At 41.5% G+C, this 26,027-nt stretch overlaps 1 protein-coding gene across 2 annotated transcripts in view; it reads right to left on the reverse strand.

Moving 5' to 3' along the window:
* drd2a (dopamine receptor D2a) overlaps positions 1–22,346 on the reverse strand; it is a 43,303-nt gene extending 20,957 nt beyond the window's left edge. The window contains exon 1 of one of the 2 annotated variants that reach the window (XM_034604871.1): positions 22,289–22,346. The gene's annotated coding sequence lies outside the window, so the exon portion shown is untranslated. Of the gene's footprint in view, positions 1–16,854; positions 17,359–22,288 lie in introns of those variants that run through there. The other variant, XM_034604869.1, reaches the window with a different exon arrangement.
* Between the last annotated feature and the right edge of the window lie 3,681 nt (positions 22,347–26,027).

Below are 26,027 nucleotides of genomic sequence, written 5' to 3' on the forward strand. Positions count from 1 at the left end.
GAGACTTGTAATATTCATATTCAGGTTCATAACTTTAATTTGTGTTTAATTTATAATGGTTTACATGCTCTAAAGTTCAGAAAACACTTAACTTTCATTGTCCGCATACTGTTCATTGCTGCAGCTCCTCTTTTCAGCCTCTGTCTCAAACAATTGGTTTTAGCTCCTGTCTCTTTAAGACCCACCCCCTCTGCTCTGATTGGCCAGCTGGCCCACTCCGTTGTAATTGGTCAACCACTTCCTGCACGTGTAGGAAATGTCTGCTCACTCATACCTGGCTTTGTTAGGGGAACTCTAGTCACGAATTATAGGCCTGCAAATGTCCTGTGACATCACAATACCCTGTAAGGATCTGACGAGGCGTTTAAGGAGCTTCAGGAGCAGTGTTTTCTGTGTGTGTGTGTGTGTGTGTGTGTGTCACAATGCATCATTATGCAACACCACTGTTAATCCTTAAAGTTCAGTTCAATTGTGTCACACTTTGCATTTGTGGCAGTAACTGTGACGTGAGCTTCTGATCACATTATGAAATCGAACTGATTTATTTGCTACTGCTGGAAACTCAACTCCAATCTACCCATAACTCTAATGCTGACTGGAATATGATGATGGCCCCAACGTGCCTCATAAATATTTGAAGGGTACTTTGAATCATTTCTTAAATTGATTATAATGACATAACTCTTCATTTATCAGTTGATTTGACACTTTTTACTACAGATTTTCCACTGCAACACAACAAAGCCACCACTGCAAACTTAATATAGTTATACATCTCATCTTTTTCAGATAGTCAAAAGTACACAGTCACATCCTATTTCACAAAACCTTCAGCCGTGCCGTTCCCTCATACCTGTCTAGATTAATGTTTTTGTCATCCTCCTCTCTCCCAGCTCCATTTTTCTCCCTCCTTCCCCCTCACTCACACCCTAATTGGTTCTGCAGCCTTCCAGGCTGCTGCTCCTGCTGACTGCATCCTACTTCAATTCCCCATCGACATCCAACTAATTTTATCTCTGCACCTAATCTCACTTTCACAATCTCACAATTATTTTCCTACAAATGTAATTGTTTCTGCACATCATTTTTGTCTTTCAATTTCACCTTGTTGGGTTATATCCCTCACTGTTACCTCTGTTTCCAGCCAATAAAATTCAAGAGAGAATATAGAGTATTTACAGTTTTCCAGAATCGCTTTGTCTCCAAACCTTTTTTTATTTCATTATTTGTTTCAATATTTATTTTTGTTAAGGAGTTCTTGAACTTACTTTAGCAGCAATGCTATTATTTTCCTTCCATTAGTTACAGTCATCTGCTTAACTGTTTGACTTAAGAAGGCCAAGTTTGCCAGAGACACTTTTGTGCCGTTTGCAGAACTATGTGAGCGGGATACGTTGCACAACGGGACACGTTGCACTTGCAAAGGACAGACTCTTTCAGCAATTTGCTATATGATTTTTTAAATAGGTTCAGGTACATCTAACCTAAAGAACATCCGAATGTCACTGCACTAATTAGATTATCTTATTCCTTCACACTTATTCTAGCCTTGACTGTGGATGTTAAAAACTTCCATTAAAGAGTTAATTAGCTCAGATTGTCATTACAGACATAATCAGGTAATATCAGGGTGCTTTATGTACAATCATACGACTATACAAGCAAAAGTGGCTACATAACACAAGGGCCTTCACAACTAGGTGTATTGAACTTTGTATTTCTGCACAGGGAACTATGTGTGGTCCATATTGTGTGTTGTATGTTTGTGTGAGCAAAACAGAGTCCAGCGCCAAAGACTCTGACAATTTCTGAGCCCAGTAGTTAAGCAAATTAATAGGAAAGGTTACCAGAGGGGGGCGGAGGAAATTCTCTGTGCGGAGAGAGGGAGCAGACGGATTAAGAGAGAAGCAGTGAGAGGAAAAAAACAAGAGGGAGAATAAGGGAGTGAGTGAGGGAAGAATGATGCTGTTCAGATGTGTAAGCATTGCTCTGGGGCAACAGTCTATGTGTGTACCCTGCAGATGCCCTGTGCTGTCTAATCTTATTTATTTGCCCACTCTACGTACAGTACGTGAGACTGTTCTCACTGCTGGCCTGAGAGCTGGTGCTCGTCCATAAGCAAAACCTCTGCTCTCTGCCTGCAGCCTACGATAACTCATTTCCCTTAAATGATGTCCTCGGTGACCCGTACCTGAGAGTAATAATAATGTCCTTCTCCGCAGGTGTGTCAGAGGTCAGAGTTGTTGACCAAAGCAGATTCATGAATCTTAATCAGACAGGATGCCTCGATGCAGATTTATGAACCGGTGTTCCCCATTTAAATTCAGTATCACAGTGGAAATCTTCTAATCTTTAAATTGTATGCACCGTCCATACGCTGGCTGTGTGCTGCCTCAGTGGTTCTCTCCTGCAATGGTGGTGCCACTGAGTTGAGTTGAAAGCGATCTTTTATTTCCAGATTCTAGCAACAGTTCAGCTTGACTTACTGTCAACCACACCTTTGAGCAATTTATTAATTTTGTGTGTACTTCTGAACTAGCACAATTGTAATCAGAACCCCTCCCGCCTTTGGCTATAGTAGGAGCTGCTAATGCTAATCCCCCACTGGCTTCCCAACCACTCCGAAGGACTGAACACTTGTCTCTGTACGAGAGTGTTTGTTTGTGTGTGTGTTGTGACGTGGGCACAAGGGGGAAAATCACTGTGAATGATTCGTTTTTCTTTCCATATTTTTTATTCAGACCACTCGCTGCCCTGGAAGCTGCACTCTATTATTTACAGCGCAACACATTTACATAAATGATTTTGCTTGACCCAATTGATTGCAGAGCCGGCTTGTGTTTATTGCAAATCCAGCTGCGGATGACAACTATGTGTGACGAAGTGACAAGTGGATTGAGGCTGGTCAACGGCGTTGGCCGTCAATTGTGGAGTTACCCAGGATGGTGTGCTTGGTCCCCTGCTGTTGTTTGTTTTGTATAAATGATATGTAATTATTTTGTGCTTGTGTGATTATTTTGACACAATATCATTAAGGAGCTACTGGCTGATGAGTGAGGTAGAGAAAATACCTAATTATCAGACAATGAGTTTGTGCTTTCTTGTTTTAAGATCTTAAAATCACTACCAACGTCTCAAATCATAATTTAAAGATTTGAAGTTGTTCTCACAAAGGGCTACTTCCCTGGATTTAGAAACAGCTTATCAGTTTCATTGTAAATGGGATTCGAGACTGCTGTTTATTGACTGACTGGAATAACAGATGTTAATTGATACTCTGAAAGAAAAAGCAGAGGAAGGCATTTCTTCAAAAAAGGAATAAATGCATTTGCTTTTGTATGATTTAGAAAAAGTTTAATTGATCGAGTAAGTGTTGCAGTTTTTATCCTTGCAAACTATTTCCAGTTTCTGTACTTTTAGTTTTTTCTACTTTGACTTTGTTGGTGAAGGATTTAGGAAAAGTAGCAAAGAGGCTTAGCTTAACAGCCATGCAGCTTAGAGGGCATGGTGAAAATGAAAGAGAAAGCTGCTAAACGTATTTGGAACAATTTACTCATTAATACATACATGTCACCTCAATCTAACACAAAACAACAACAACAACAAAACCAAGCCAACACAGCCACCATATAATAGATACACAAATCAGTCACAGTGGTGATGATTTTGAGCGAGGAAATCGAATGAAATAGATACCTGGGCAGGACAGGAAAACTCACAGACGGGGGAATGTTTGAGCACTTGGACTATGGCCCAGTTTTGTGTAATTTTGTCGACGTGATTAGTTCATGGCACCGGGCCAACAACAAAGACATGAGACAGGGACTTCAAGTAGCAGGAAGTAAACTGATAAGAGCTGAACTGCAACTCGCATCCAATAGGTCACATTTGAGAGAACATCATGTACATCTATTTATAAAAAAACACTGTACTTTGCCAGGAATGTAGAAAAATGAAAGCATAGAGAAAGTACAGAAAATATGCATGTGCAACACCAGAGGTAATGGAGCAAAAATTGATCCTTTATAGATTATAGTTAGACCAGAATAGGTATATTTTATTACATAACATTTCATTTAGCTGACGCTTTTATCCAAAGCGACTTACAATAAGTGCATTCAACCATGAGGGTACAAACTCAGAACAACAAGAATCAAGAAAGTACAATTACTCAAGCCAGTGTAATTACTTAGCATCAAACTCATGCTGCTTAATAACGTTGTTAAATAGAGTATTAGACATTTTATTCCATGGTAGAATTCTGATCAACTACAACAATTAAAAAGAATATTGTAAATTCACCATAATTATAATGTCAAAGTTGCAATAAATACAATGGAGCAGAGCAGAGCAGAGCAGATCTGCTCCGAGATCTCTCGGAGCAGAAATTGTCTTTTCCATGTCAAAGGTTTGACTGTGTTTCTGATCAATGCCAATTTCTCTGTAATTATTTTCCAAGGTGCTGCAATTTCCTGCTTTCGGCACACATCTCTCAGTCCGTGCTCTCTGTTTTTGAACAAACACATGCACTTTGTTATTTTCCAACAAAGAAGGTGCCAACAAAACACATGTTACTCGGTGTACTAGTGCTCCGGTAATTAACTGCCGTCCTCTGTACTTTTGTGCAAAGGTTTCTTGAATTTGCCTCTATTGTCTCAGTCGTGTCTATTTGGGGGTCACAGTGAGTGGTGCTGCAGTCGCCCTGTATTATTATCAACCGTGGTGAGAGTTCAGCAGCATTCAACACGCTGTGGGTAAGAAAACACAAACTCAAATACATAAAATGAGGATATGATTGTGAGCCTTAATTTCAAAGTGGAATTTACCATCACAGATAGAAGCAGAAGGAGCCCAGTGGGGGTTCTGCTTGTCCCATTAAAACAACCTGGCAGCCAGCAGAGCGAACAATGCGTGAAAACAAAGCGGAAAAAAAGTATCAAATGGACTAATATAGTTTGAATTATGTAAAAAATATCTCATTTGTAAGGCAAGTGTTTGTGTACATTCATATTTTGGCTTCAAGTGGACTTTTTTGGGGCGGTGTTTGTGTGTTGGAGATCAAGTCAAGTAAACGTATTAAAGTGTGATATATTATAATTTCTAGTTCAAACAATGGCTTAACATTATATCCATTAACTCATTAACATTTGTTGTACTGGTTTTTGTTCTGAGTCTACTTAACAGACTGATGGAAAGGATAGAGAGATGTGGCTGGATCCCTCTCTCGGGAAAATCCAGACAGCAGCCCAGAATATTTTTAATACACTGCAGCAAAATGTATGTGACAAAATGTCCCAGTGTAAGAAAAACTCCAATGCGAATATTTAGATGGACTTGGAAAACTTGTGCTTGGTCATGAAAAGTGCAGTCTGGGCAACAAGCATTTAACACTTGTGCTAAGATAAGCTGTCTGGAACAGCTACAGGAAATAACCATACACGCTTTTACAGACTGTTTATCTGACTTGCGATACTGGCATGTTCTGCACGGCAGTTTGGAGAGTGCACAGTGGGTAGATAGTAAAAACTAATGACTTTGTGAGACAAAGTGCATGAAACACAAAATGTTCTGAGCACTTTGTATAACAGGAACACTTTGATTGTCTTAGAAATACATTTGCTTGCAGTTTTACTAAGTGTTGAGACTACTTACCAGCCTCAGACTTTGCTGTGTATGGCATGTTTGGCCTTGTTTTGCTCAGACTTGAGAAGAAGATTAAATATACGAGGTCAACGTGTTTTGTATCCACTCAGGTAAACTAAAGAAGTGATTATGCATAGCATTACTATTCAAAATGTCCAAAGCTACTTTACATGTGAGTAGGTGGATGATCGTGGCTTGGTCATGTTCATCGTTTAACCCTTGTCCTCAATACTTTTTCCCGCGAAAAATATATTGTATGAAACTTCTAGATGCATATTTTCAGCTTTAGGTGTATTATGTATGGTAGCTAGCCATCAAGTACATATCACATCTTTAAAGTATAGTAGTTCCCCCAGATAAAACGACTTCTATCCCTTCTTCTTCATCCTGCTCCAAAACAGCAGTTGTGCTGTCTAGCAAATATGTCAGCAACTTGGCAACAGTTCACACTGGGAAGTCCCATAAGACAGCGACAAGTACTGTGTGCAAGACTTCAGTTTAGTTGATAGATCACCACTTCCATGCAGGTTAGTAGCACAGCACTGGTATCGGATCGGTGGTAGGTGTCCGCAATGTCCAGGTGTCAGAATCGGTATCAAGAAGGAAAAAATCTCATCTTAAAAAGAGGAAGGTGGGAAAATTTTAAATTCTGGTTGGGATTTCCATCCGACTTCTTCATGAGGTCAAAACCTCGAAGTTTCGAAGAGTACAGTGAATTACATGTTGTAAATTTGCAACTGTTATTACAGGTAACTGAGTATGGTGACTGCGGAAATTGAGAAACTCAGCAGGCATAGCAACTGTAATTAAGGGATGTGAAGCTTAGCAATTGGAATTGCAACACCGAAATTATTAGTGCTAAAACTACAAAGCTACTTTACGATGACACGTAGACCTTTAAGATGCTGCAGCCGCTCACTGGGCACAGGCTGTCCTCACGGCTCTTACACTGGTGCCATACTGAATGTATGCATTTATAACCCTATTACAGAGGCCGTGATTTAACTATTTGGAGTCACTTTAATCAATTTTTGTGCGCTGGAGGGACTATAATTTTGAAAATGCCCTTTTCTTATTCTCACTCACTGTGCCACCATTATCCAGAGACCCACTAACATTCAACAATCCAAGCACACTGAGAGCTGCTCCTGCTACACGGTACTTTCCTACATACTGATATTCATATATGAAAGTTTAATATTATTAAACTGAAAACAGAAAAGCAGCTGTGGCGTATCCAGCTCTCATCATTAAACAGCTAAAAAAGAGCAGACCTCTGGATTCTGACCTGTCCTGAGTTTGATCCTTAAATAGCCCGACCTCTCTTTCTACCCACAATCTCTCAGTCTCACATCTAACCACATACTCTTATTCCCAGGTGACTGTCTGCGCTGATCTATGAAAGCGGGAGGCATTATCTGACTATCCTTGATTTCCACAGTGGTGACAAGGCTTTTTTCTCTGCAGACTCCCGGGCTCCATGTGCAACAAAAACAGATAAGAAGCACAAGCGAAGCAGTTTGTCTGGCACCCAGTGACTGTATGTATTCTGTGCTGAACTTGGCTCTTTTCAGTCCTCCATCAGATACTGTGAAGAAGTTCGCTCCGAGAGAAAACGATCCTCCCGACAATAACACTATCTGGCGCTTTACAAAAGCATAGACAGCTTATTAAACTTAGACGGATGGAATCTTCTGATGTGTAGAAATGGATATTACAACAGCACGACTTTATTATGTGCAGTTTGTTATAGTTTTCTAGCTGCCATGTTGTATTAATGTTGCGTTTTTATAGTAATTAGGATTAGTAAATTTGTAATTAAATTACAGGAAAACAAAATAGGCATGACTGTGCACTATAATTATAAGCACTTCCTAATAAAAATATGTTTAACTATAATTAACTTATAACTCCCTCATAAATATACAAACTGTTCCGGTTTTTTGCTTCAGCTGTAACTGCTATTGTACCCCAAAAAAATTTAATTAGCAAAAAAATCCTAATTCTTCATTTTGGGCTGAAATCTTAAAAGCTGGCGCGGCACAGTGGAAGTATTAATCTAACAATAGCAGCTTTTATGCTGCTTCATACGTGGCAACTGTTGTGTAATTGCATCCAGTCCCCCACAACAGAGAGGAGAAAATCTAATTATCAGGCGCGTTCTCGTTGCTGTTGACTGCTAATCTCATCCAATCATGCAGCAGTCATGCAGTCATTAGTTTATTAAACTGTGCAGTAAACGACACTATTAATCTGAACATAAGCCTTTGTATTGCATCGCTGGGAGAGTGTAGCTCTCAGATTTGATTGTTGAAATCCCTCACACACGCATGCACTGACGAGCCCACCCATGCTCGCACACTGCACACGCAACGTATGCAGCGGGAAGCCGAAACACACCATTCACTAGTACCTTCATTACCTCGCTCCAAAACATGACACATTCCATTAGGGTTGTTTTGCTCTATTTTCCCCCATTTTCCCCTTCACATTCTTGAGCATTGTTGAAAATGCTACACCACCACTGTGAAATATGTTTTAGAATATATAACGCATTTGAGACCCACTGATAATAGATTCATTAATCACATTTGAGTGGCTAATATATGAAGTTTATATGTTCTCCAATGTGACTATCAATAATTCACAGCAGATTTGATTCATTGAATTGTGTAATAAGGTAATGAGCATCCGCAGCTCTAATGATACAGATGGGGTGCTCAATTTTGCTTCCCCTCTCAAGCCTTTTGCGACTTTAAATCTTTTTCCTAATTCTCAGTATCAGCGCATGCAAAGGGGAAGCAGCACCTCGCGCTGATACCACTCGGTCAATACTGTCAAAGTGTTGATTCTCCCCTGTGATAGCCTTCCCCTTAATTAGTTTTCTAACTGCCACAGCCCTCTTAGTTGCCCGGTCAAAATCATTGATGCTGGCAAAGTCAATGACTATCTTGTGATTTCTCCCTTTTCCCCGGAAGATTGCTCCTCTTTTGTTGCTGTGTGAGAGAAGAAGCAAGTCATCACAACTGTGGAGCTACTTTCAATGGGCTGCCTGTGTAGGTGGTTGTTTCTATGACTTTTATCGTGCTGAAAAAACCCCCTGCTCATTCAGAGCAGTGCAATTACCGTGTCATCATCTTCCCATTGCAATTATGGCCCCTTTGCTCTCTATACTTATCATTACGACACACTTTCTCGAAAGATCCGTGAAGGTGCACTCGGTTTGGTGCTGAACCCACAGATATACTGCAGACTGGATATTTGTGGATCTTTCCCTTAGAAGAGAACGAGCGCGAATGTAAATATAAACCTGATTAACACCGCTAGGTTTCAACGGAAAATAAGAAGAGTTTGTCTCAGGATGCTGTATTACCTGACTTGACTGGAAGAATACAGCAGGGACCACTCAGTCATCTATTTGAGTGACATATGCAATAACCTGTGTCACTGGAAATGGCATTCAGAGAGCAAATTTTAACATTGACAAGGGACTTCTCACTGTGGGGACGCTGTCAAAACGAAGGCGAGGCAAAGTGAAATACTGGAGAGCATCCAGGAAGCTTCAAGACAAGTCACACTGGGAGAAAGGAAGAGAGGGACGTAAAAAAGGCTAAATACAAAAGCCACTGATGCATCATGCTCAAAAGACAGATGCCCTCTGGGTACAAAACCTATGCATCGATGTTATTGATACAATAAGACGTAAAGGTTATAGTACCGGTGACTTCAGCCATTACCTACTCAATTCAAACCATAAGGGTAAAAATGGTAGAGCATCCACCCACTGGAAAGGGGGGAGAGGGAGGTTGGTAACAAGCCTCCATCGACCTCATTAGATTGTAGGGAAGCTTCAGTCTAACAACAGGTCTTGTCTCTTGTGAGGCACACACACACACACACACACACACACACACACACACACACACACACACACACACACAACCACCGCCTGCTGTTCCATTGCACTGCATGAAACGTACATACAGTACATACATCCCTGCCTCTGCCTTTTCCTGACACACCTTGCCTGCCCAACCGAGGCTCGTAAGTCAAAGGTAAATCAAGTGCTTCTGCAGGCCTCCACCGCGCCTGTCTGCAGCTGTGTTGTTTATAAAATACGCGAGGTAAATAAAACAGGGTTTTTCCAGAGCCGATCCATGCCTCGGCTGCTCTGCACAGTCAACTGAGACAGTTTATAATCCTGCAGATACCCACACTGACCTGGGTAGCGTTATGTTTTGTCTTGGGGACCAGACTCTTTGCACTAGTGATACGCAGATCAAGACCAAGGTAAGGATACTGTGATACCTGTGTCTTTCTGAGGATTTTCATATCCCTACTTCCCTACTATGTCTTTTTACACAGAGATACATTTTTTTTTGACTCATCTGCTGCTAAATTGTGAGCATACCACAGAATTATCACAACATACTGTCATGGAATACATTTTCAGTCGCACAATCTCAGAGTCAACGGCCAGTTTAATATGACATCAAGCGTAGACTCCATCTTCCATCCCCCATACACTGTTTACAGTCCGAGGAGTCCGCACAAGTTGAAAGATTCTCACACAAACACCAGATTATTTATGTAGCTGTTTTAGGTCCAGACAACCGTTTTGGCTAATCTCCATTCACAGCTATCTGCATGAGAATACTGATCAATTGAAAAGCAGATAGCCGATGCGTGTGGTCAATGTGATCCACCTCTGTTGCTCTCCACACCGACTGTTTACCCGTGGGCAACCAGAGCCTGTTCAAACATGATTGGTCAAGAGAGAAAAATGAATCAAAACGGCCGAAATCTTATCCCTCGCTTACAGATTCTGCATATTCGCATGAAGATTGTTTTTAGAGAGATTATCCGACAGCAAATGTCCAAGCCGTCAGTCCGTAAAACGACTGGGAAAAAAGTCACTTTTCTTGCAATTTAGCATTTCGCATCTGGTGTCTGTGCGTTATTTTATGTTGCAGCTCCACTTCTAAAAAACTACAAAATGAGAATGTGGCCACCTCAACTATTTGCAGCAAAGCTAACAGCTTTAATTACTTGTGGACAAAAAGGTGTCTTTGTCACTACTTAGCACATGTAAGCAAATGCTTGGGCCTGTGATAACATGCCACAAATTGATTATGTATATGAAAACATGTGATCCCTTTCCTAAGTGAAAATTGGTTTCAGCAGGATCAAATTTGCATGTGTGAGATTTCCTGCCCTCACTGTAAATCTACACCACCAGCTCCAACACCAGAAAATCAACAAGACCTCAGTGGGACTGGAGCTGCAACAAGTGTGATTCTGCAAAAAGGTCAACTGTCCTGATGGATTAGTCGTGACACCACAAACTACCACGATGTATCAGGGTTGTCACTTCTGCCGCATATGTGAAAAAAAGATGCAAACTGCTCTGTGATCACTGAGAGGTTTGCAGTTTTGAAGGTAAGAAAGATCCAATAACACAGCAGCTCTTAGAGTCTATATCTGAGTAGAACCAAACAAAATCCCAGCATTGTGACAAACATGAGCAACCCACTTGAGTCATATTTCACCTGACGACCTCGAGTCCAGCATTGCAGTATTTTTTTTTAACCTGTGCTTCGACTGAGGAACATTTCAAGATCCTCAGCTTCATTTCCAACCTTTGCCTATGCCATTCACACCGAGCAGGTAGCGAGTACTCTGCTAATCTGAGTTTGCCTGCAGGAAATGGCTGCCTATGGTTACATGTATGTGGTTGATGAGAGCCACTGGTAAGCAACCACGCAGTCAATACTGAATTAAAGTGGCTATAGGATGAAGAACCTATAGGGTTGTCTGTTAACCCTCAGGAGGTTTGGCACTATAACTATTTACATAATCATGAACATTCAATTCATCTCACTTGTGCTCTATGGAAAATCTTATTTCAAAGCGGAGCTTTCTGTTGCCTCTGCTATTTTCCGAGATCACCAGTTGCTATGAGAGTATTTGATTGAACATTAATTTATCAGCGCTATGACCAAAAGGTCACACAGACAGGAGGATGTATGCTTTCTTTGTTCACCAAACAAAAGAAGAGCAGACTCTTGAGGGAAATGTCAGGGAAGCCACCACTGAAAGGCTGTATAACCTCAGCTTTTATATGGCTTTGACACAAGAGGTTTTCTCAAAGTGACGCATGAGTCTTATCATGCCAAGCTGGAATCTGATCCATCACCCCTCTTGATCTCACTTTCAACCTTTCATGTTTGGCATTTTTAAGGCAGAGATGGTGAGCGGTGTAAATCATTTTTAAGTCTAAAGGGAGACACTCTCGAATGGACCACACAGTCCCATTTCAGGCCATTCAGACCAAACACCAGGCAGCAAGATAATTGGGAAGAAATGTCTATTTCTCTTGGGAAATTCTCTTCTTTCTTTCTACTTTTGCTATTAATCCTAATTCCTTTACGCTCTGTCGGCCTGTTAATTGCTGCACAATGTCCGTCATCCCTCTGGTCCAGATTGTTTGCTCGAACATTCAAAGAATCCCCCTGCGAGCCTGGAAGTCGGTTTTAAACCATTTACCTCTGATATTTTATCAAGGTCTACAGGAGCCAAAGCCAATTGGGACACCCCAAGTCAAGTGACATTTATTCTAGATGTAAATCTGTATGCAGCGTATGTGACAATACAAGGGAGGTGCCTGATATCCTCTGACATTGTAGCCTTACTGTAGCTAAAGCCCTTTCACACCTCTCAGGGGAATAATGCATGTGTGTGTGTGCAGCTCTGCAGCCAATCAGGGAGAGTGGGAGTCATGGAAAGGTTCATTGTTCTTCCCACACACACATGCACCTTTTAACTGCCTGTTGCTCAAGCTACAAAGGACCAAACCACCCGGGCTTCGAAATTAAGACACGTGGTGATGCAATTCCATCCAACAGAGAATTAGGTGTGTGTATAAGGCAATTAGCTGTGCAAGGAAGTCACTTTGTATGTTTGCAAGACAGGCCTTTGTGAAGGTGTCAGTGATCTTCAAATGCTTCAAACTGCACTGAAAAATCAAAGAATACAGTTTGGTTACAGCGAGAAATGTCACTATTGTAAAATATATGTAAAAAGTAAATATAATTTGTGTTAAAATAGAATGACTCAGTGACAGCAGTGCCTCGTGCAGCAAAATGCAAGCCCTACCTACTCATTTAGGGTTGCATTATTACTCCTAATGCACCATAAGGTATAAATACACAATGTGGATCCATATGTCACATGGACACACAATGAATGCACAGACAGACCTAGCAGCTAACATAACTTTTCAACACACAACTGTTACCCGGAGCATAACCAGATCGCGGTGGGTCTTCTATTGGCTTTCGGACCTAATTGGCTCCTCCATCCTTTCAGTGATGGTGCTGGTCCCTGGAGTGTTGACGTATTTGACATGCCGGGGAATGGGTTTCAGGGGAGGCCAGATTGTCGGCCAGTCGGATACGTTCGCAGAGATCCAATAGAATTAACTGATTTAATTGTTAAAGCACAATGGGGCCTTATGAGCCACATGACCGCCGCACACGTGATGTACAATTTACAGGAGGAGCTGTGCCAGTGGTTTTTGGAGTCGCCCCGGCCTCTCACATGAGCCTTGTGCAGTTTTATTACTGATAAGCAAGAATTCCACTGCTGGTTATGTGGGTTGATGTGTCCACTGTCTGCAATTTGGAGGTCATTTTGAGCATCCGGCGTGCAGCCTATGCTTTAGGCTCTGCAAAAAAAGGTAAACTGTTTATATTTAATTTTAGCTCGCTTATGTTTCAGACAGAGCCACACGCAAAGGTCACTGGAGCTCCTGCGCACGCTCTCCTGTCTTTTTTGTTTACTCTGGTTCAACTTAAGCAATTTTTTCCTGCTTCTTCTGCCTACATCGACACAACTAAGAGAAAAATCCACTGCACTACAGAAGATTCTGCGTCCGGTGTTAGAGCCGTGAAGAAGCGTCGGGGACATTGACATTTATATGGTTTAACTTTTCTGAAAACAAAGCCATCACAAACAATCATGTCAGTATCAAAGTCCACAAGACACGGTTTAACCTGTATTAAGGCAGGCCAGAGATGACTCCTCTACCCAAATCTGCAATGTCCCACTTTTACTCAACAGAGAACAAATATATTTAATAGTGTTTTATGAAACTGGTAGAACCTCCTCAATAAAACAGATACTGTATGCCTTATGGTGTCGTCATATTGCAAAGCCTCCCTATCCTATGTGATCCTGAGGTATTGTTCACCCATGTGTGTATGTGTATATACAAAATAACTCAACAACACATGGATGGATTTTCATCAACCTCAGTGTGACTTTGGAGGGCATCTCCAGATGATTAACTTTTGAAACTGGTTGTTCGAAGGTCAGGGTCAAGGTCGACAAAATATGGTCCAAAGAACACATTTTCCGAGATATCCCAGCAAATAATAGAGCTAACGGGACTATAGACACAATCTAAAGCTATGGATTGAAAAAGAATTCACGATTAAATTCAAAACAATTTATTATCTTATGTCATCACGACGTCACTATGAAATCAGGAAATGGTGTCACATATTTTACAGATGCATTAACTTTTGCAACCAACAACCTTAAAGACGTGATCTACAACAAACATTCATCAAATATGTTATAAATAACATGATGACATCATTATGAAAAAGCATCATTACTATTAAAAGATTGCAGTCAGCAACGCTAGGCAATGCTGACTGGGATAAAGCCCACACAGTGTGTACGCACAGTATGCATCACTCCTCCAATGCTTTCCAATACACTTGCACCACCCCCACATCAGTGCATTAGAGACCTACTCTGGTATATGACTTTCATATTTGTATGTTTGATAATTGAGGTTGTGGTCACACGTCACAGAAATCTAGTTTATAATGCTAAACTGTACAAAGAAGCAGAACAAACATGCTTCACTTAGTTCTTCTTATTAGTTATTATGGATTCAAACTCAAATTAACCACAGGCGTAAACGGTAGCGGAAGATGCTAAAAGCCCCTTACAGGGAGGCCAAAATCTGACTGCACAAGATTTAAATTGACTGATCACATTCCAAGAATGACCTGAAAACTGAAAATTATATTGAAAACGGCATCAGTCCCATTGGCTCTGCCTTATATGAGAGGAAAGCAGATCTGAGTTCAAACATAGCCAAAGTTAATTAGACTTGAAATGTTGTCAACCCAAATGGAGAAAGGGCAGAGGCAGCAGTGAATGAGCTGCTGCCATCAAGAAGAACTGCAATACATGCTTACTTTGACAGTTCAGCATCTCTGTTTGCCACAAGAAGAAGCTCATGTGGTAATGATGCTGCACCATGAGCAGAGCCGATAGACAGCCTACCTGGGTCCACTCAGGTATTAGACATACTGACACACAGACGTGAGAACTGCAGCAAAAAAAATGTGGCCGCCACAAGCCTGTAAACAAACAACTTTGGTTTGGGCTTGTAATTGGATTTAAGAAGCACAGGTAGTGACACGGTGTTGTTTTTGTTTGATGCATGACATCTCTCTTGGGCGCAGCGTGTTGAATTTATAATTCCAATATTTACTGACCAGCTGCATCAAGTCATTTGGCTTTAAACCCCTTAACCACTGTGCAAATGCTGTATGCCTTATCCTCTTAACCACTGTGTAGCAATTCAAGTAATTAATTCTGAGCTACACATCTGCTTTTAAATGGACAATTGTCTGAAAGCATGCTGCAGGAGATTTGATTCGGTGGAGCCGTCTGTGTCAAACAGCTGGGCTTGACAAGCGCTGCATTAGGCAGCTCTGCTGAGGCTGGTTTCCACACACGTTACGACAGATCAGTCACAGAGGTGTAGAGTCCCTGTCTGAAGGATGCACAGCCGGTGGACACACCGTCCAGTCGCAGCAGATACCTCGTTATTTAACCGAAGAGGTTTTCACTTGGGGTTAGCAAGTCAATTTATTGGGTTAAAAAAAGCATTCGAATCGTTCATTCGGCCCAATTGGAGTTGACACAATCAATTTTCTTTGTAAAATGAGGGTTGGCTGCATCCTTTTTTTTTAAACCAGCAGCAGCTATTTGGCAGTCCGGTGTTTTGGCTAAAGACCCAGAGAAGCTGCCAACCAAATGTCACTGCCTGTGTTGTCTTTTACCTAAGGCATCAGTTTTTGGGTACGATTATGTGACATTCTGCATTGACCTATCATATTTTTCTGTGTGTTCTTTTTCCTTTTTGTCTTCAGTTATTGTTGACTTGAAAAGTAACTGGATATCATCATTATCATTCTCTGCCATATGCTATTTTGAAAATCCTTTCCCTGATGTTGAATAAAGATCCCCAACGTCATTTAGAGTTGTGCGGAGGTAAAGTTTTGTGATGACAAATGCACACAAATGCAGCAGCACCAGACTATGCATGGAATGAAAATACCCGATTCACTAACTGTAAACCCTCTTTTACAGTAAGTGCCACAGATGCAGATGAACCTCCTCGTTTATTTGGCCTGTTGGTATTGACGTGTTAGCGCTGCTCAGTGAGGGCTGGTGGCAGACGGGGGGGGGGGGGCGTGCAGCCGCAGCAGCAGTCACCTGCTCCGCATGAAGCGCTGAGAGGAGACGCGCTGCCTCTGGAGGAACCAGCCACTGAATCCCACACGGATCTGAACCCTGCGCGCCAGGGGATGGAAAGCAGTTTTCCAGTTTGGCACAGACGCACAGCCATCCTCAAGAATTCAACTAACAGCTTGGGTAGAGCACTCTCACTGGACTGGGTTAGAGAGGAGAGCCAATGTTTGCCTCCACTTGTTTTGCATTGAAAGACAACAAGGATCAATACTGTAAACAATCGACCTGCTGTACAAATAAACCCTCCTTGTAAACAGGGCTGCGCGTGTGGCAACTGCACCGTTCGTGCGCAGATGCGCGCACACTCATTCACTCACAGTCACAGAAAAGTGTTGGTTTGGAAATGCGCTCCAGGGCGAAACGACAAATCAGAAAAAAGCACCTTGAAAGTTAATATCTCGCGAATCACTTGCAATAAATCAGTTGGTATGAGGGGAGTCTCTCAGGAGCTGGACTGGACTGGACCTCCGGAATGGAAATGCGTTATTAAACAATATGTATGAGGCTACTTAATAAAACCAGAGAGTATTTGTGTTCTTTGGTGTAAGTTTGGCACATCGAAGATAAAAAAAAATGAAATGACTGTCTTACCTTCACGCCATAAGTTTGACTGAATCCTTGTTTTTTGCAGGCTGTTAAGTCCAAGAGCATCCACATGCAGTTAGCTCCCACTGTATCCGAACATTGTTACAGCTGCTCTGCGTAAATTAACCGAGTCTGCGCCGCGGCTTGGGTGCGAGGCATCAGCAGGCAAATTCACTGAGAGGCAAATCAAAAAAAAAAAACTGCGAGCAAAAATCACATCCACATAAAAACTCTATAGGACTAATATATACTAATTACTTCATCAACTGTTTCCCCCCCCTTCCAGTTGTTTGCAGGAGGATTTCTAGGAACGATCTCATCCAGTGTCGCGCTCCTGAGAAACGAGAGGAGCGATGGAAAGTGTCCGTGCGCCGCGCAGGAGCTTGACTCGCGGCTCTGACGGAGGCAGGAGACTGTAAAGAACTGTGGAGAATCGAGGCGGGGTTACGTCTGTTTAAACCCGGCCAGGGACGTGTGTTTCCCTTAATGTCACGGGCACTGCTGAAACCTTAACTCACCATGTGCGTGTGTGTCACATTTTCCGCACGGCACTTGTGCGCCAAGGGATGCGCTTTCTTCTTCTTTTTTTAGGATTAGAAAGTAATGGGGAAAAAGGTGTGTGTGTGTGTGTGTGTGTGTGTGTGTGTGTGTGTGTGTGTGTGTGTGTGTGTGAGTGTGTGTGTGTGTGTGTGTGTGTGTGCGTGAGCGTGTGTGGTAGTGGTGGTGGTGGTGGTGGTGGGGTGGGGGGGGGGACGCACATTGATTTTGATGAAGGAGATTTGAAACATGAATAGTTTGATCATGATTGAGCAGTAATTCATTTACAGCCTGTGAAAGATGTGCATTACATCGACCTGAAAAATGATATTGTGGGAATGGACTGTGGTATAAACACTGCACTGAGAACTATACAATTAACATCTCTCTCTCTCTGTGTCTCTCTCTCTCTCTGTCTCAGAAAAGCACAAACTATATTTTATACGTTCTTCTATTCTCTCCATTAACAAACTATGCCCTCGACTTTCATTCCTGTCATGTAACCGGGAGCCAGTTTACACATGGGGTGATTTGTGAATGCAATTAACCAGCTGGAGGGAGAAAAGAACCCCAGTATCCCCCATGAAGACGAGCGCCCGATAAACAATGCACCGCACCGTGAATCTCACACCCCGTCTTTTGAGATTTATTTCAACCTGCACACGTGGAGAGGCATCAGACACAAATTACACACCACCTGCTTCAGTCTGTACCTGAAGAGGCACGCACACACCAGGAGGTGGGTTCCATTATTGACACCAGTACCCAGATGGTGCCAAATGCAGGCGTACTGTTAGATGTATAGATGCAATATAGCTCTAACTGTTTGTAATAGGTTTTATAATGCAGAAATTGCAGTCCAGATACAGAGTATGTTCAAGTGTCTTACATATTTTTCACATGATGTATCACAAGGAGTGTGCAAGCAGTGTCGTTACGTGTCTGCCTGCTTCTCCAGTGATGGACCTTCTTCCAGAGCTCGTTATTTTAGAGCTGAAGTTATGTGTGTTAACTGCAACCCTGTCTGCGTCTCCACACAGGTGAGACAACCTGCCTTCTATTTGTTAACACAAAACTTATTGATTCATTGAATTTATTTGACAGTTTCATGGAAATAGTCCCCTATGGCTGCAGGGGAGGATTAAGATGACAGCTCCCGACATGGCAAGATTTACGCGGAATTATGAATGAATGATTAAGAATGAAAAAAAAAAACATTGCCCTCAGCTAATTTTTCATATCAATCACTACTCCAGTGTTTCGTCGGACAGTGCATGACTCATCACTTAACAGAGCCCACAAGTCACAGAGTGTCAACGATACTTAAAATACAACAAAGAAAATCAAATACAGAAGACACCCTTTTATTCTACAGGATATCCTATAAGTATATTAGTCACAGCCATTTCTAAAGCTCCTGTTTGAATCCTCCCAAGCTGCTTATGAGGTTTGAATCTATTTCGCAGATTAACTGCCGTGTTCAAAGAAGTTTCCTTCACCTGGGAGGGACACAGTGGAAATGCTTCTTGTGGCTTGGCTGTGAAGATGCCACTGAATTAAAGAATTTAGTATTGACCACCTATCAAAGTGAGAAGGGTAAAGTTGAGCTCGCGCGGCGACTTTAAGAATGTAACATAATTTGGCCTGCACCTTGTTTTTACAAAGAAAGGCGACTGTATTGTAGCCAAAATAAGGCCGAACACCAGCTCCTGCCAAGGTTACTGTACAGAAACTTTGTGGCTAAGAAGCGTGTTCCTCGATTGACCTTGATGATCTCCTTATCAGCCCTCCCCACTCCTGACATATTACAACCCAGCACACGGCCGAGGTAATTGACTGACTCCTTAGCTGCGAGCCCTGTGGACTAAGTACAGTATAATAAACACAGAACCTTGTTCTCATTACCGCAAGATAAAAGTGGCAAAATTCAGTTTGAGGTCAAATGTTTATGTGGATGCCGGGAAACTGATTTGGTCACTGATTGGCGTGCGGTGGTAAAAGCGACCCATCCACTCACTGAGCTGCACTATTCATTCCACCAGTCTTAGTAACATTCCCAGCCCGAGGAGAAGCTAACCAAAGCAGTCATGCAGCTGAAGGGACATGGTTTTTCATGTGCAACTTCACTGATTGACATCCACACAAAATGCTGACATTACAGATGCTGTGGGTATGGTTCTGCACAAAATGGATAATTACTATAACACAGTTTGAAATGATTTACGCTATTGCACTAGCAATGAGGCAAGCACTAATCTGTAAATGCATGGAGGGAAAAACAACATTATCAAAGCAGATTAAATAATATTTTCAATTTATTTTCAAATTATCGTGCTTGTCAGAGCATATTATTGCAAATAAATACAAAATGTTTTTATCAATCATGAAATTTTACATCTATAGATAGTGTTTTACGTCGTTTATGAATAATTATCTGTGTAGACTGATATATTTATATTTTATACTCTTGTATGTTATATACAGCCAACTGCAGCTTCCAATGAGTCAGCACAAGTATGTCTGATCACAGTCAATTCCTGGTCTACTATGCCATTGCAGTTATTTCACAAAGTATGGATTCACAGATGTGGCATCTTCAGTTTTGTGGGGTTTTCAGCTGAAGAAGAATCCGTGGGCTTTTCTTTCCTCGTCACAGCCACAGAAGCTGAAAATCGTGTACTTCAAAGATTTTCCGGACTCAAATGCGGACAAACATGAAGGCTGGTAGGTTCAGTGAAAGTACTTCACAACAAAGCCCGTCCAAAACTTTCAGACACATAAACCGGATAATTCTCTTTGGGAACAAAAACAGACCAACCGACAAAGAGAAAGGGGCACACAAAGATGGAATAGTTCAGTTCATGGCAGGGCAGCGTCTATGCAATTGGAGACCTTATGCTTTCAATTTCGGCTCACTCATTTATAGTAACAAGCAAGTGTGGAAGCTGGAGAGGAAACTGCATGAGATTCGCTCATAACTTCTCCTGGAACAACTAATTGCACCTCTACCCCCGAAAAAACACATTCCTCATAATGAGTAGCTTCAGGTACATATTCATTTGCAGAGCTGTCATCAAAAATAGCCTGAGAAGCTAATGCTGCTCTGCACCCAACCTGTAACCCAGCTACTGTGTCTTGAATTTACTGTGGAATTAAAGCACTGAAAAAAGGCTTGTCTATCATTATCTCTGTATTTATTTGTAGTAACAGTTGCATCATATATATCCCCTATGATTTGCATCTACCATCCCATAAAAGATACATTCCTGCATACACCGTTTTTTATAAAAACATCTGAAGTAGTTTTTATCTTTCACATTTTAAACAAGAATATTTTTTAAAGAAAAGTAATTCAGGGAATATCAGGGAGCTAAGAATAAAAAAAAGCAGACAAAAAACGGATTTCTTTTATATTCCAAATTTTGGCACTTTCTGTGCAACAAAAGCCTCAACAATAATACAACTGCCAGAAATATTATGTATTATGAGTACCAGACTTTCCTACTTCCTGAACGCTACCTGATGCTATTATTGCCGTCTGCTCCTTCAAAAATGTCCAGCGACATGCAACAAGACAGCAGATGTTGTCTGAGGCTTGTTGTTGATATGTTGGTAGGAGTAACCAAAGCAACACGGACTGAGGGAATTTGGATAAAGCTAAACACTACATAACAACATCTAAAATCTTTGCTGTGCATGAAATACTGCAGATTAGTGATAAAACCTCAGCAAGGAATGTTTTTTTCCAGCATTTATCTCATGTGGACGTCTGTACTCCAGCAGATAGTAAAATCTCAGTTTACACTTTCCACTCATACACACTACAGTACACACAGGCTCCTCTGCTGTGGAAGGCACAAACCCATCGAACTGCTGACTGCCATAAGGCAACACACTAGCCTGGTGCTGCCTGATATGGCCTCCATTAACTTGTATTGGTGAGTGGATGTTTGCAGAACGCTAAATAAAACCTCAACAATTTTGATAACGCTGCTCAGTTTACACACCGACTTGAACCTCATGTCATGCTAATGAAACGTTTAATAATCCTGCAAGGATTTCTCCCAGGCGAGAGTTTCACAAAATTGCATATAATCTTTGTGTCAGAGGGCTGAGCTCACTCCAGGATTTGGCATCCATTTTTAGCCGCATGTCGAACAGGGCTCGGAAAGACATTGTGTAGATTCTTAACATCTCTGTCGGCCTGGCCAAAATATCAGAGCCACCACCAGCGGGCGGATGCCAACTCGAGGTGAGCCGGGGGAAAGGCACAGACCTGGCAACGAGCGGGACACTGCCGTGAGAGAAAGGACTCTCACTCCCTCTTTCATGCATGAACACATACAAACACACACACACACACACACACACACACACACACACACACACACACAGACGTCCCAGCCACGCAGGAAGGTCCTGAAAGTGAATCATATTTTATGCACCAGCAGTCATTGCTTTAAAGTTCACCTCATCCCATAAAGAATTTATGATATTACCACTGGTTACCACCAAATAAGCTTGTGTGACATCTTGCACTTGACACTGAGGCTCGTTCCCTGGCCGGCGCTGGCACTAAAACCTGACATACTGTTTGCTGCGTGAGACAAGAGTGACAAAGAGGCACGGCTGCTTGTTTGGGTGACAGCAGAGGCACTGCAGAGAGGAGTTAAGGAGCGATGAGCAAGGGGGGGGGAGATAAAGACGAGGAAGAGATATTCGGATACGAGAGATGTGCTCCTTTCACGCAAGGGAGAGGGAGCAGCTTAAAGCAGCCAATATTAAATACTTTTCTTATTGACAACAAATCCCACAGACACATCCAAACAACAACAAATGGACCCTACAGACACTTATTGCCTGTGCAGCAATATACTTGTTATGCTCAGTGCTACTTACATACCTGCATGGTTGTCCAGACAATATTAAAAGACATCACTTAGCCACATCATTGCATTAGGTGACAAAATAACACTTCATGATGAGGAACACAAGCAGCGAAGCCACTTGCTGGTTAAAAAAAATGTGTATTAATCCACGGCTGAAAATAGACCCCAATTAAAACACTGCATAACATTTCCAAGAGACTACAGAAGTCAGCTGCTTTTGGATATTATTTTTAACCATGATGTTGGAGGATGGAGGTGGAACAGTGGTCCGCACTGGCACCTAACAGCCAGAACGTTCTGGGTTTGAACCCCAGTTTAACCAGAGTGTAGAGTTTGCATGTTCTCCACAAAGCCTTAGTTAATTGAAGGCTATAAATTGGCCTGGAGGTTTTTCCCCCGCCGTTTGCCTGTCAGATGGGATTGGCTCTGCCCCCCCCCTGTGATCCTTAAAGGATAAGTGGTTGATAATGGTTGTCGATAACGGTGGAGGTTTTGGGATGAACGGATTCCCCTGAAATTTAGAAAATGCATTTTATGTTCAGAGCTAATTCAGGAAAATTGCTAAAATAATTCTGACATCTTCATTTTAATATTGTTATTGTGACTATGTTAGCATACTGACGTCAGCTTATGAATCCAAGAACCATGATGCCAATCCACAGCCTCACAGACCTGCCATGGTTGCAGACTCTTTGTCTTGTTTAGAAATCAAATGATATATTTGTGATAAGTTATTAACGATTTGTGTCTTTAGTAGGAACAAACTGGCCTTCCACTGAGAGCTGGGTATGGACCTTATAAGGTATTAACACATTGTTACTTTTCAGCCTTTCAGACAAAACAGAGTAGAACCAAATTATAAAAACAGATTTAATCGAGCGTTTCCTTTTGCTGTAAAACCAAAGTCACTGCTTTTACTCATTAATTTTAGAAGAAGAACTCACAGTTACTGTAAATTCTGCTCGGCCTGAAAATTTAAGAGACAATTACCAAGAGGGAGAAAAAACGAATGACAGAAAATACAATTAAACTAAACTATGAAGGGGTGGAAGTTATTTTAAGGAAATTCAAATGATGAAATATATATTCATTGTGGTGAAAGCTGTGCTAACCACAAAATTGAGTGCAAAGCTGCTTAGCAACAAAACCCTCGGAAACAAAGTATGCAAAAGAAAGAAAAATGATGAGACAGTAAAAGGGAAATTAGAGTAAACTTTGAAATGGTAATGATAAAGCGAATTCAGATTAAAAAAAAGAGTCTAATTTAATTACAAGACAAATCACTTGCTACCCCAGAGACTCAATACAGTGCAACTTTTTCTTCCTATAACAGATACTGATTTAGTTGGTCTGCTGAGGCAGAGTAATTATGAATTTTAGAGGAACTTATGAGAGAAAGATGTCGCCAATGGAAGAAGCTGCTTTCACCAGGCAAGATTTATGTTTATTTCATAAGCCTGATTAATTACACCATATTCCTGTGTAATGTGCGACTGAACTTTACTCATTACCCTTTAGTGGAGCCCCGCAGTGTTCGTGGCAACTCTCCATCTCGTTCCGTAGTTACATTTCATCCCAATTGGAGGAAGGGAAGAAAAGTGATGCACCGAATGAAACATAAGTCTCGAAGGAGGAGGAGCCGTCAGGTAAATAATTGATGGTGCAAATTTTAAAGTCATATCGCTTGATGACGGCCCGAGAGAGGAATAGATGCAAAGTGTAGCATCGTCTTAACAATGTGACGGAGGAGATGTAAGGCTGAGGGAACAGAAAACAGTTAGGCAATAGTGGAGCTCAAGGTCACCCATTGCTGAAGCTGCCAGGCCCAGCAGCATGTGGACAGTATGATGGGGCACTGGGAGTTGCCTTTGCATTCACTAACAAGCTTGTTAGCTTTACGACCACCCATGACTGAGTACAGAGAGGGTTTGTCTGCTTTCATGTGTCCTTTCACTCCGCTTGGAACTGATTGCAGGCAGGTTTGGGAATGAAAAGCCTTTTTTTCCCCTTAGTGATTGATGGATGGATGGATGGATGGATGGATGGATGGATGGATGGATAGATAGATAGATAGATAGATAGATAGATAGATAGATAGATAGATAGATAGATAGATAGATAGATAGATAGATAGATAGAAATATGCGCGCCTCTTGGCTTGGTTTTAATTGATGATAAAAGCAAACAGCTATTTCAACACATAAAAAGAAAAAGGTTCAAAAGATAACAGAACATAAACAATCCTCATACACCACATTGCTGGTGGAGCTGTGACATGTGAATGACTTCCCCGACTGCATTGTTCGGCATATTGAAGCGCTAACTCCCTTCTGAGGCTCTGCCCGTGGTTTAATCAGCTCCATGCGGGCTCAATGCCACGGAGGGACACCTGTCATGTTATATTAAAGGAATTATGGTAATCGTCCCTTTCTCACCTCTGTATTCCACATAAGTGGAAGGGAGGGTGAGATGAACTCTGTGGGTAATAATCGTGGATCCTCTCACATGCTAACGGAACAAAGGCGTTGTGCGTGCTGCAACTTCTAGAAGTGAAAAACCACCAGACTGCGGTTGGAAATAATTGTTTATGAGAAATGTGTTTATTCACATTCTTGCTGAAAGTTAAACGCTCTACAGCCACCAGATGATTATCGTAGCTGAGCATTCAGACTGTATAGGCCTATTTAAAGATGGACGACACATCTCCATTTCCTCCCAAATGGAGCTAAAATATACCGGATATGAAAGCTGCTATCTTGCTCATTTGTAGTCTGCACGGTAACAATTGGGGGATGGAACCATGGTAGCCAAGTTCGGTCCATTCGTGAGCTCCACCAATCATCTGTCAATCATGAGGTTTCACCCTGTTTTTATGGCATCAAATAACCAATTAAAATCAAATTTACTGGAAAAATGAACACTTGAACAAACATCAGTGTGATAAGAACTATCTAAAATGACTGAAACCATCTTTCAGAAAAAATGTTTAAGTATACTTTGAATTTTTAGTTTGATCCATGTTCCATCCACTAACCTTGAGGAGGCAGGATTTATGACCTATACCACAGCCAGCCACCAGGTTGCGATCAAGACACTTTGGATTTACTTTTGGAAGCTGTCATGTTTTCATCGTTATGTAGAGTCTATGGATTGAACTAATTTTTGACATTCAGAGAAAAGTTTTTTTACATTTTCTGGTTGAGAATTAAAAACTTGATACTCATGACTGATTGTGGACCAGCTGATTAGCTAAGTTAAGGATACAGAATGAAAACAGTGGTAAACAGTTACAATATATGCTTCCCATTACCTCTAAAGTTCATTTATATATTCTTGTCTAATCTGTACCAAAGTTGTGACTGAAGAAGTTCCTGGCTCTACTAGTTGCCTAGTAACTACAGGACTTGGTTATACAATTGCACAAATAAGATATGACAATAAAGTCATTATAATGAGCTGTGGTAGGTGAGGAACTGGTAGGAAGATTGTGTTGTGTTATGCTTAGATAGAGCCACAGTTGTTGGATTCCTCTCACTCCAATCTTTATGCTACACTAACCTAACATCGCTTGGCTCCACTTCAAATGGGACAAATAATCTTATCAAACTCTCTGTGAGAAAACAAATATGCCTCAGCAAATTTCCCAAAATACCAACAAAATCTTTTTCTTAAACAGTGGCAGGAAGTACTTTGTCTTCCTCCCAAAGTCTAAAGACATGCAGATTGGGGACGGGTTAACTGGAGACTCTAAAT

Source organism: Hippoglossus hippoglossus, chromosome 13, assembly GCF_009819705.1.
Source record: "Hippoglossus hippoglossus isolate fHipHip1 chromosome 13, fHipHip1.pri, whole genome shotgun sequence".
Classification (NCBI taxonomy): domain Eukaryota; kingdom Metazoa; phylum Chordata; class Actinopteri; order Pleuronectiformes; family Pleuronectidae; genus Hippoglossus; species Hippoglossus hippoglossus.